The sequence below is a fragment of the Pelodiscus sinensis genome, chromosome 8 (genome assembly GCF_052426305.1).
Source record: "Pelodiscus sinensis isolate ZL-2025 chromosome 8, ASM5242630v1, whole genome shotgun sequence".
NCBI lineage: Eukaryota > Metazoa > Chordata > Testudines > Trionychidae > Pelodiscus > Pelodiscus sinensis.
The window spans coordinates 11,391,250-11,404,161 of NC_143059.1; the positions used below are offsets into that span (position 1 = coordinate 11,391,250).

Consider the following 12,912-nt stretch of genomic DNA (forward strand, 5'->3'; position numbering starts at 1 on the left):
TCCAAAGTGTCTAATCTGCATCCCTTTTCCGGAAAAGGGGTGCAGTGTAGACACAGCCATAGAGTATCCACCATAGAAGTATCTAGATGCTAACATAGGGAGCGTCTACACAGCACTTATTTCGAAATACAGGCAGTCCCCGGGTTACGTACAAGATAGGGACTGTAGGTTTGTTCTTAAGTTGAATCTGTATGTAAGTCGGAACTGGCGTCCAGATTCAGCCGCTGCTGAAACTGACCGCCAGTTCTGACTTACATACAGATTCAACTTAAGAACCCCAGGCGTCCCCAAGTCAGCTGCTGCTGAAACTGATCAGCAGCTGATTCCAGGAAGCCTGGGGCAGAGCAACTCTGCCTCGGGCTTCCTGTAGTCAGCCGCTGGTCAGTTTCAGCAGCAGCTAACTTGGGGACGCCTGGGGTAGGGCAGCTCAGGTTCTGCTGGGTTGCTCCAGTAGCGCGGCCGCTCCTTGGCGCTACTGGACCAACCCAGCAGCACCCCAGCTGCTCTGCCCCAGGCGTCCTGATTCAGCCACTGCTGAAACTGATCAACAACGGCTGAATCAGGACTCCTGGGGCTGAGCAGCTGGGGTGCTGTCGGGTTGGTCCAGTAGCGCCAAGGAGCGGTGCTGCGGGACCAACCGGCAGCGCCCCACCTGCTCTACCACAGGCCCCGGGCTTTGCTCCACATCTCCCTGGTCTGCTGAGGGGGGCACTAGCTGCGTCCCCCCAGCAAACCAGGGAGACGCGGAGCAAAGCGGCGGAGGACCCGGGCCGGACTGCGGCGCTTCCAGATCAGCGCCGCGGTCCGGCCCGGGTCCTCCGCCGCTTTGCTCAGCATATCCCTGGTCTGCAGACCAGGGAGACACTGAGCAAAGCCGCGGAGGACCTGGGGCCGGACCCGCGGTGCTTCCAGCTGATCTGGACCCCGGGGCTGGACCCGTAGCCGCTTCCAGATCAGCTGGAAGCGCCACGGGTCGGGCCGGGTCCTGCGCCGCTTTGCTCAGCGTCTCCCTGGTGTGCAGACCAGCAGCAGACCAGGGAGATGGGGAGCAGCTTTTCTCGCCCCGGAAGAGGCGGGCGGCGGGACCAGGTGTCCCGCCACTCGAGTCCTCCGGGGCGAGAAAATCCCTGTTCGTAACTGCGGATCCGACATAAGTCGGATCCGCATAACTCGGGGACTACCTGTAGAGCACTCTTCTTCCTCTGATATCCCTTATTCCTCCTACAATGAGGGTTACAGGAGTTGGAGTAAGAAGTCCTCTAGCTTGACAGTATTTTGACACTATTTCAAAATAACTGCCTGCTGTGTAGAGTGGACTGTTATTCCGGAATAGCAGGAGTTATTTCGAAATAGTGTTACAGTGTAGACGTACCCTTAGGCAGCTCTCATGAATGGTCCCTAAATGGGCTTCAGTTTTCAGAGAGGGCTGTTAGGCCTCTATTCCTATTTGACTCATGACCTCTCTGCTGACCCTCAGAAGAAGGATGTGAATTGTTATATTGGGCATGAAATGCATATTTTTTCCATGAGGTGGTGGGTTGGGATGGGCAGCTTACTTCATACTAGCTATTATATCAGCAGTGTGTACAGATAATCTGAACTTGCTACTAGCCCTGGAGAAGATCCTCATCCATTCCCCATGGCTGTGTTTATTTGCTAGCTGTAGTTAGGAAAGCTTTACTTTTGTTAGTTAGTCTGGATTCATTTGTAAGTCACCCCTATAAGAAATCCTTTAGGTGATGATTTAGCTCTAACAATAAATTGCTACATTGGTTAGGGTTTATTTAATGACAGATCACAATAATTAGAAGCTGAAAGTATGGGGGAGGGGGCGGGAAATGTCTCATAACTCTTAATATGACGAGGCCAGAAATTACAGTTATTTCTCTTGACTACCCTCCTGAGTATATTTCCTTCATTTTATGACTCACAATGATGGGTAGAAAACAATGATTGAAATGTCCTTCATCTAAGAGTATTGGAGATCCACATGGTTTCCATTTTAGATTTTCATTTTCCAATCCCAAGTCCTGGAAACAGTGAATCATGTTTCTCTCTGGGATTGACGGTCTGACAACTACATCATTGCCTCTCATAATGATGTTTACTCTTTTGCCTAAGCTTTTGCTTAACACCCTCTGATGGATTCTAACAGCCTCAGAGTAACCTGAATGCTTTAGGCAACATATGTCCCAATAAAGAAAATGTGGATTCAGTAAAATTATACTTCAGCAGCTGTGTACAGATTCTGTTTGCTTCTGGCCTCGTATAAATTCTGCTCTGGGGCATGTTTTATCTCACATGGGTGAATCTTAAGCCTCCTTGCCTGTTATATTATTTCGAAAATGTGACTGTGATAAATATGCTATTACTTAGGATGGCATGAAGTAATTTCAGCAAGATCTAAGAGTATAAAATGCATTCACACTAGAGTACATCCATATGATCAATTATTGCATAGGACTCCATGGTTTTTTTTTCTCCTCATAAAATGTTCCTTCACTAAATACATTAATCTGTTATATCATTGTTAGATGGATGGATTGTCTGGTTTTAAAACGTAATGAAACCTTGGGATTCATAACCTTCAGCATCCAAACCATCCACATGTAAGTATCCCAAAATAGCAATGCCGCGTCTTTAAATGTGCCCATTATTTCAAAATATATTTTGAAATAACAGCTCTTTTAGCGTCCCTGTAACTCTTGTTCCATGAGGATAAAGAGACTTGTCGGCATAGTGCTTTATTTCAAAATTACCTCGAAATAAACTACACAATTTGCATAGGGCAAACTATGTCACTTATTTTGAGGTAAGGGTTAGAATCTATGTGACAGAAATGCAGCAAATATTTCCAGGTAACTTTTACCTGCAGGTTTCACGTACTGTGGCATTATTGCTGCTTTATTATAATCTATTGGGCTGTGTCTACATTGGCATCCCTTTCCGGAAAAGGGATGCTAATGAGACACTTCGGAATTGCAAATCCGCGGGGGATTTAAATATCTCCCGCGGCATTTGCATTTACATGGCTGCCGCTTTTTTCTGGCTCGGGGTTTTTGCCGGAGAAAAGCGCCAGTGTAGACGCGATTCTCTGGAAAATAAGCCCTTTTCCGGAAGATCCCTTATTCCTTGAAAGTACTTGAAAGTAGGAATAAGGGATCTTCCGGAAAAGGGCTTATTTTCCAGAGAATCGCGTCTACACTGGCACTTTTCTCCGGCAAAAACCCCGAGCCAGAAAAAAGCGGCAGCCATGTAAATGCAAATGCCGCGGAGGATATTTAAATCCCCCGCGGATTTGCAATTCCGAAGTGTCTCATTAGCATCCCTTTTCCGGAAAGGGATGCCAATGTAGACACAGCCTTGATGTCCATTGTTGCAATTTACAAGTGAAAACAATACTTAATTTATTTGCAACACAATAAACTAGTATGTAGGTCACAATATAAACCTATGAGGGTCTTTTCCAAAATGGTTGTTAGTCCTTATGATGAAACTACCAAACATCTAGTGCAGTATTTCTCAAAACTGTAGATTGGGATTCCAAAGTGGGTCAGAACCCTCTGTATGAGGTTGCTAGGGTTGGCTTAGACTTCTTGGGACCCAGAGCTGAATTTGAGGCCCTACTTCCCAGGGCCAACGCTGAGCCCTGGACATTGTGGCTCAGATGACAGGTCCTCTTCTGCGGCTGAAGCCAATGCTCTGGAAGGTGGGACTTGGGCTTTGGCCCCCAACAGCCAGGGCAACGGGGTGTGGGTGGGTTCAGGCAGTAACTTTTGTTGTCAAAAGCAGGCTGTGGTCTCAATGAAGTTGAGAACCCTTGCTCCCATGGGGGGTGGGCAAAATATGGCCCATGGGTTCGGATCCAGCTGCCCAAACATTTTCCTCTGGCCTGCCATGGTAGGGTTGGAGGAAAATGTCCCACGGATCAGCGGGGTGCTTGGGCAGGCTGCTTGCCTGCTGCAGCCCCAGCAACACTGCTCCCAGAAACACTGTGGCTAGCGAGCATGTCTCTGTGTACAACTTGGGGTAGGGAGCAATGGGTCTCCACGCGCTGCCCTCGGCCCCAACACCATCCTCACCGCTCCTATTGAGCAGCATGGGGCCACCACGGCATGCAGCCTGAATGCCCCGCAGTGCCGCTGGCTGGGAATTGCCTTTGGTAAGCCGGAGGCTGTACCTGGCAATCCCTTGTATGTCCCAACCCCCTGCCCCGGGTTCAAAATCCCCTTCTGTACCCGAACTCCCTCCCAGACCCTCTCCTGCGCTCCAGTCTATTCCTGGAGCTCCCTCCTGCCCCTAAACTCCATCCCAGGCCCCCCTCCATTAATATAATAGAAAAGTGCGGCCTGTGACCACTTACCAAAATTCTTGGAGTGCCCCCTCCCCGCAAAAATTATTGCCCACCTCTGCTCTACTGCATTTCATAATGCATTTCATACAGCAAGGTCCAGGACTGGGACTGTAGATGGTCTTGAAGATTGGGACTGACATGTACTGGTGTGTGGGGAACCATGCCTAACACTTGTCTGTATGGTGGCTGGGCCAAGTCTGTTTCAGTAGCGCTTTTTTTTTTTTTAATTTTAAGAAGTATTGCACTTCAATCATAACTGTTTAAACAGGAGCAGGAATCTGTGCTCAGTACAAGTGTTCAAAAGGGAATTCTACTGCTTGTAATCTCCAGCAAAACTTCACTGTATTAGAGAACAATCAGATGCTGCGTCTGCTTAACTATCCTGTTTGGTATGAAGTGTCACATGCAACAGGGCTCCACACCTGTAAGGCGATTTGTCCTCCCACATGCTCTGCATCTGCTGTAGGAGAGTGCGTTCAACCCCACGGTCTAACAGGAGTTAAAATCACACACCACGTGGGAGGCGTTGAACACAGTTTGGATCTACCCACAGCAATTACCATGTTCTCGATCTCCTCACATCAAGTTAAAAAAATTCAGAGCGGGAGCCATGTTAGTCTGGAACTGGAAAAACAACAAGTAGTCCTGTGGCACTTTAGAGACTAACCAACATATATAGAATCATGATCTTATGTGGGTAAAACCCACTTCATCAGGTGAACTAGAGTGGAAATAACAGAAACCAAGATATATATATATATATATATATATATAATAGCAGAAGAAGTACCTGTCAATTGTAGGACCCATGTTAATGAGTAACTTTAAAAACAACAGAGGGGTAGCCGTGTTAGTCCGTAACTGGAAAAACTTAAACAACAAATAATCTTGCAGCATCTTAGAGACCAACAAAAAAAGATGAAGTGGGTTGTGTCCACGAAAGCTCATGATACCATCTACATGTTTTGTTAGTCTCTTAGGTGCTGCAAGACTATTTGTTGTTTTTTAACTGCAGTTTGAGAACCATTGGTATAAAGCCTTTAACTGTATCTTTCCTAATGCCAGATAGCCACCGTATTGAAAACATTAGGACAGTAAAAGAATTAGAGGCTAAAGCAATAATTCATGAATGAGAGCAAAAGCATTTTTCTGGTTTTGATAGGCTGAGGACTAGAGATAGAAATGTTGTCAGGCATTTTTGGGCAGGCTATGTGGGACTATTTATAATATCTACCTCTTCCAACATAGGGTTTCATTAAATAGCATGTCTGCATGGTGCTTGTGTCAAAACCAGTACTGGACTATCCTGGTAGATTTATTCAGTTGTGCACTGACATCTGATAGTTTGGTGTTTCCTCAAGTTTCAGTATATGTTGTAGCACTGCCAGTATATATCCTTAGCTATATTTAAATCCAGGCTCATGATGGGAGATAACACACCCACACTGAATATTCTGACTAATACAGCTCTGTGCCGAAAAGTGACACTGCAGAAAATGGCATTGTGGGGTAGCACATTTATTGTTTCAATGATTTTCATGACAAATATAGACATACTGCAAGTAAACACGGGCGTCTTCTGAACGCCATTCCTGCATACTTTAATGTGGGCTCAGTGAAGTTTTGTTCTTTCCTTCTCGTACACTATACAGGTTCTGTGGCTAAATTAAGGCAGCAACGACCTCACTGCCTATATAAAGGAACGGTTCCTATATATATATATATATATATATTTATAATTTTACCCGGTTGGTGGGGACTACTTTTGGAGCAGGCACAGGAATTAATACAAACAAACAAAATGTTTTCCAGGGGCCTGAGATAGTAGGGGGAGTAAAGAAATATAGGGGCAAATATTTAACATACTTAGAATGCAGATTTGGGATGGGAGAAATAGGAAGCCAACACTTTGATCCAGAGAATAATGTGAGTTGTGTGAGAGGGGTATTTTGTGAGGCTTCTGTTACTTAGCGAATGCACATACACTTGCATCTAGAAAGAGATATGTAATAAGACATAGCATGGACTGTCCTGACGTGCTACAGTTAAATATTTCGAGAGGGAGGTTCCTTTGGTCAAATGACTCCAAGGACCATTGTGGGAGTGAGGCTATTTCAAGAGTTATAGAATGATCTTGGTTAAATATTAGGTTTTATTTTATTCACAGTATACACAGTACAAACATCCAAACATGTATTTTACCTAGGGACAGTAGCACATAACATGTTCATGCTAAAGATGGGATGCACATGCTTTGAAAATATACAGTCAAACGCTCCAAAGATAACAAATTCTCATTCCCAGGGACTGATTCAAACAGGTGTGGAAATATTTGTATCTTTTCTATGTAGCTACTAACTTTTGTCCACTGTTGCCTAATGACAATGACTTTTCTGCATCAGAAGGGCATGGTGACCTATCAAAGGTTCCTCTAATAAGGTAATCTGCCTGTTGAAATGCAAACTCTCTTTGTTTACCAGTCCCATTTAGAAAAGGGGCAGAGGATGCCTTTAAACTAAGGATTCAGAGAGCTCATCTGAAGGGAGGCTAGCTCCTAGGCCTGGCCCTGGAATGACCACTGAGGTTTTCCTGGGTCCACCAGCCTATAGATCTTTGTTATCCATTCCTATATAGACATTCTGTTACCCTCGTGAGACACTTCCCAAATTAAGTTTACAGAAGTAAAGCGGGTCCATCGTTCTGGGAAAAGGTTTGTTTTGCTTGTCCCGTTTCTCAGTGTTCAAAAGTCCAAGTTGCTCTGCGTGCGTGACTGAATGTAGAAAAGGCAGGTGCTTGGCAGAAAACCCGAACTTGGCAACAACTTTGGGACTGCAGCTCCGTGGCTGCTGGAGATTTTAAGAGCTGTGTTACTTCAAGAGCTGCATGTGTGAGCAGTGGAGAACAGTACATTCAGCGTGCTGCATCCTGCAGAAAGACTGGTGGAGGAACAGGAGGCCCCCACATAACTAGCCTAACCTTTTCTACTTGTAATATCTATGAAGAGAACATTATCAACGACCTGCATTGCTTTTTACACATTTATATTCTTCAGTGTGGCCATCATTTTGTGCTCCTGAGATCAGATAACATTGGCAACCTGCATGAACTGAATTGGCAGCTAAGGTGCCAACGTAATCTGTTGACAGGGCTCCCATGAAATCTGACTGGCCCTGTAAGTGTTCTAACTCAGAGGAGAAACAACTAAAATTGACACTACACCAGGATAGTAAATTTGCAGCAGGACTGCGAAGAGAAGCTCCGTATGCAAAGAGAAACAATTGGATACCCAAGTGTAAATGAGTCCAAAATTTAATCCTCTAATCCACCATCTCCCCTGATAAAGAAAGAAGATGGGAATTAAATGAGGGGCGGGAAAATAGTTCTGACAAAACCAAAGCAATTTCCATTTTGGGGGTCAATTTATAAAAAAAAATCTTTATTTAGGACACTTAATTTAATTGGGTCTGGAGAATTTTGTTGTACAGTTCAGGTCAATGGATTGTTGTAAATCTGCAGGCTCACTGCTCTCACAATTCCTCATGGAAATCAGGAGTCCTTTGTGTAGACTCCTTCAGGATAGGCCCTAGATATCTTTATTAACAAACCATATGCTATATATATTTTTAACCTAGGCTGGTTTTTAAGCTTAGGATTTTTCAAAGGAGTTTAAGGGAGTCAGGAAGAGCTAACTCTCACTGAATTTCAGAGGCATTTCTACTCAGCCAAAGAATCTTCCTAGACTTACTGCAGATGTATATGCAGGTCTATTGTTTCTCAGGAGTAGTAATTGTGGCAGTAAGGTGCAGGTAATGAGGTCTGCTTACTCTAAACGAATACAGCACGTTAGAAAAAATAATTAACAACGCCTCATGACGTATGGTATGGTCTACATTTTATAGATCGGGAAATACCAGATATAGACATGTTAATGTCAAAGGAGCTTTTAACGATGGATTGTTCATATTTTAGGTCGCCAACTTCAGACACACTTAATTGCTGAAAATCCCGAGCCTTCACAACTCCAAATGAAATCAGCGGGTGTCTACAGATACTCAATCTCTTGGAAAATCAGGACCCAAAAAATGGAGACACTCCATTTTAGTGTCTACTTTGGGAATTTGGCCTCAGTGACTTATTGAAGGTCACTCAAGTAGGAAACAGAACCAGGAAATGAACCCAGAAGCCTTGACTCCACTGGTAATTTCCTCCTTTCATCACTAGGCTACATTTACATTTGTTTTATTTTTATTTTGACCTCTGAGCCCATCACGACTCCTCTCTGTCAGTAATTTCAATTAGTTTGCTGCCAAAGTTAGAGCATTCTCTGCCAGCATTTTGATAATTTTTTTAATGAATGTTTTTAGTTTGATGCCATCCTCCCTGTATCTTCAGCTTCCTAAACGCTGCACCAAAGGAAATCTAGATGTTCAAACAAACCAACCAGTTTTCTCTGGTTAGAAATTGCCTTAAGAAGTTGTGACAGCAGCAGTGTCTCCATTCCAACCCTCTCTGGTCTTCGGTTCTACCCAAGCCAAGCTGAAGAGGTTGACAAAACAATACTCAAATGTTCACAAAGAACCACTTGGGTGGAGGCAAAACCCAAACATGATGATCTTGGTGGGCTGCTAACCACCAAGAGAGCGGTCCTGAGACAATCACTTTCAGACCTTCTTGCTTGTGTGTACACACAGTTCTTATCCAGGGATTACGCTGGGAAAAGGGGGGCTGAGTTAAACAAGGCCTTCCGAGAAACTGAATGCTCCCCATATCTGAGGCGCCTGTTCCTCTGGGTGTGTGAATGCCTCTCCCTTTCAGGCCACAGGAGTCCCTCAGCCACAGGTCAAAGGTAACATAAAAATGGCTCTCCTCAAATGGAATCCAAAGCGTTTCCTTAGCCAAGTAATAAGAAAGAGCAAGAAGGAATACACTGATGTGCTTCTCCTCATTAGTCCTTGGCTTTTTCTATCTTAAAGCCTCCTCCCATTGTTTGATTTCCCTGGACAGCTGGCCTCCAGTTTGTTCCCCCCATGCACTAGTTTCCTGTTGTTTGAACAGCATTTGCAGCAATCCTTTCCCCACCCCGTCCTGTGCCATCTATAGGGCACTGACAATTGCTTGTCTAGGCACGGAATCGTGGGACGTTAAGCACAGAATCATCATATCCTGGAACTGGAAGGAATCTCAAGAGGTCATCAAGTCCCATCCCCGGCAAAACAATCTTCCAATTGGACTTTGCTCTTTCCATCCCATGGTTCATTCAGTAAACTTTACCTTCTCTGTTTCCTGTTTTTTTATTTTTTCTATTACTGAAGATAGTGTCACGCTAAAATATAGCCCCGGCTTAATCTGGCAAAGTGTAGCAAGCACTATGCCCCTTCCCTTTATGGAGAAGGACTGAGTTGCTAACTGTGTCAGACACACTCTATTCTCCCCTTCCTCCCAGGTAGTCTGGGGCACAGTTTCTGTCTTTGGCTGTCAATGGCCTATGGGGAATCTGATCCATGCCGCAGCTGTTAGACTCTAACTGTGTTTGAAAATAATTCAAGCTATAGCACGGACAAGGCCCGAGTGTTTTCAGCTGTCCCCTACCTGAGTGGCTGGGAAGCTTGTACCAGGCTTTTAACCCTGAAATATATAAACAGATCTGCTCCCAAGCAATGGTCCCCCCTAATCTTCCCATCCATGTGCAGTTTTTTTCCACCCATGTGCAGAAACATTTTGCATGTGCTCCAAGGCATGTGTGAATGTGCACCACCAATAGAAACAAAATCTAGCTGTGAGTGCGCTGCTAATCAGCTGGGGGGCATCTGAATCTCTCCTGAGCGGCTGCACAAGGAAACACTGCTCCCTAGTAAATCTCCATGTCTTTCCCCGGGCATCTGTCCGTTTCCGCATTCAAGGTCTAAATATACCACCATAGCAACATTTCATATATTATTTAATGTTGCCCATAGGCTTAGGCTGCCTCTCAACATTTCCTGAGCACTTTGGATCCAAACTCTAATAAACAAGTAACAACAGCTTGGATGTTCATCAGTTGTCCCATTCCTATTAAGGCTCTAGATTGTGCCACCTTACCCTGGCTCCTCTGTGCTGCACTGGCGTTAAGGACTTTTCCAGGAATTTCCCTCACACAAAGGAGTCCCCAGGTTGTACAGCTGCCATGCTGGCACCGCATTACCACCCCCCTCAGCACTCCCGCAGAGGGAGTGATTCCTGCCTGCCAGATGGCTCCTTTGGTTGCTGTCAGAATTGGGCACAAGTTAGAGCAGCTATCAAGCTGTTCTCGCTACTGCCAGGACTGGGCAGAACCATAGCTGGCCCTGGGTTCAGGGAATAGCAAAAATGGTGCAAAACCATCTTGCCAGCTCCCCACCTGGTCCTGTGCTGAACAAAGCTTAGCCGGGTTCAGTCCCACAGCTGACTTGCGACAAGAAAGTTTTCTCTAGGGCGTATACAGAAATGTTGAAACCAACTGAATTTTCTTACCTGCCTGGTTCAAACGTTGGCTTTTAAAAGCCAGTGGATGTCTTTCCTTTAGCTTATGCACAGATCTATGGCCTCTTATTCCATATAGCATAAGCAACAAAAATGGCAACAATATGACACAAACCCTCCCCCACCCTGGCACTCCTCCGCACTTTTTTTTTATCCCTTTCCTTTCTTCAGCCAAAACTACAAATTGCCCATAATGAGATTTTAAACATGTTTAAGTTAATCTTTTCTGTTGGTAGTTGGCCAGCCGCGCTCTAACAGGACCTATCCGATCATGCAGCTCTTGGAAGAAACTGCCAAATCGCTTGGCAATGATGGACGTAATAAAGGTCTCTCTGCTTCCCCTGGACAATTCCGCCAACGTATCAATTTGCACAGTCAGCAAAGAACAAAACACCCAGCCCCAGTGCCCAGCTCTGAGATTGGAGTCATTATAAACAACTTGCAGAGTGTTGCATCAACAAAAAGTGCAAAAGGAACAATTTATTAAAACCCCTTCCCTCTCCCCCGCAATGTCACATGCTCCAGAGATCAACAGTGTGTTGCATACCTGAAAGGTACAGAATGCTGCAACGGCAAGTCAGCCTGATACTGGATGTGTGACTTACCCAGAGGGCTTCTTAAACATCTGTGTGGAGGGGACCCTTCGTTAACTAAATCCCTCTCCTTGTGACATAAGAGTAATAAAATCCACTAACTTGAGCCACGGACTAACTCCCAAGTGGCGCAGTGTTTTGTGAGCTGTATCTTGATATTTGAGCTCTCCACAGCCTCGAAAGCCAATATTGTTATAAGGAAGGGGGAACGCCACCACCAATCTCTGCTTCACAGTCCATTGAGACGTTTTGGAAAAGACAAAGTGCAGAGTGGCCTTGCTCATGTTCAGAAACTCTCCGGCTGTGTCTAGACTGGCCAGTGTTTCCGGAAAATCAGCTGCTTTTCCGGAAAAACTGGCCAGCTGTCTACACTGGCCACTTGAATTTCCGCAAAAGCACTGACTTCCTACTGTAAGAAATCAGTGCTTCTTGCGGAAATACTATTCTGCTCCTGTTGAGGCAAAAGTCCCTTTTGCGCAAAAGGGCCAGTGTAGACAGCTCAGATATGTTTTCTGCAAAAAAGCCCCAAAAGCGAAAATGGCGATTGGGGCTTTTTTGCAGAAAAGCACATCTAGATTGGCACGGACGCTTTTCCGCAAAAAGTGGTTTTGCGGAAAAGCGCCCATGCCAATCTAGACGCTCTGTTCCGAAAATGCTTTTAACGGAAAACTTTTCCATTAAAAGCATTTCCGGAAAATCATGCCAATCTAGACGCAGCCTCCAGGTATAGAGCATACAGAGACTCTTGAATTAAAAGTGGAGGAAGGATGGTTTGGTGATTAAACTGTGAGGAGTCTAGGTATAGTCCCAGACCCTGGGTAGTACCTAAGAAGAATACCAAGAGGGCAGATCAACCAAGCCCATGCGTTTGTCACATGCTTTTGCTCATCCCTGCCTGATTATCTTGCTATTTTAAATCTATGTTACAAATACTCTGATGTACAGATTGTGCCTGTAAGAAACATCAATGAGATCATTTATTTCCTGTGGCCTTCCGGGCAGACAGGTCCCTCCTGCTCCACCATTGGAGCAAGAGTAAACTCCTCTCAGGCCTTTCAGCCTTTTATAGGGCCCAGACTGGCTCTGATTGGCTGACTGCTCCCTGCCCTAACTGGTCAGGGTTATGCAAGTCTCCTCTGGCTTGTCTGTAACCCTTTCTCTGCTGATATTGCCAGTCTAAGGATTTGAAACGCTAAATCACAACAGGTAGGCCATACATGGGAGACAAACTAAGGGAATGTCACAGGAGAGGCAGGATTTTTGTGGGGGCAAAACTGAGGAGACCCCTTCTCATATATGGAGGTGCCATTAGTGATTCTGTGATAACTAGTTCAGGTGCATGGCTCCTGACATCCTTGGATGTGTGTGGGATCTTATATAATCACAGTAATAACACACACTTACTGTCCTGTTGCATATCTTCTAGATGTCGCTTGTTAAAGGAGTTGATGCTATTGTATGTGATAG

The 12,912-nt window shown here is 45.1% G+C and overlaps 1 protein-coding gene across 1 annotated transcript in view; it reads right to left on the minus strand.

Moving 5' to 3' along the window:
* Positions 1-12,912, minus strand: part of ZCCHC24 (zinc finger CCHC-type containing 24) — a 175,269-nt gene that overhangs the window by 22,573 nt on the left and 139,784 nt on the right. The gene's annotated exons all lie outside the window — the stretch shown is intronic.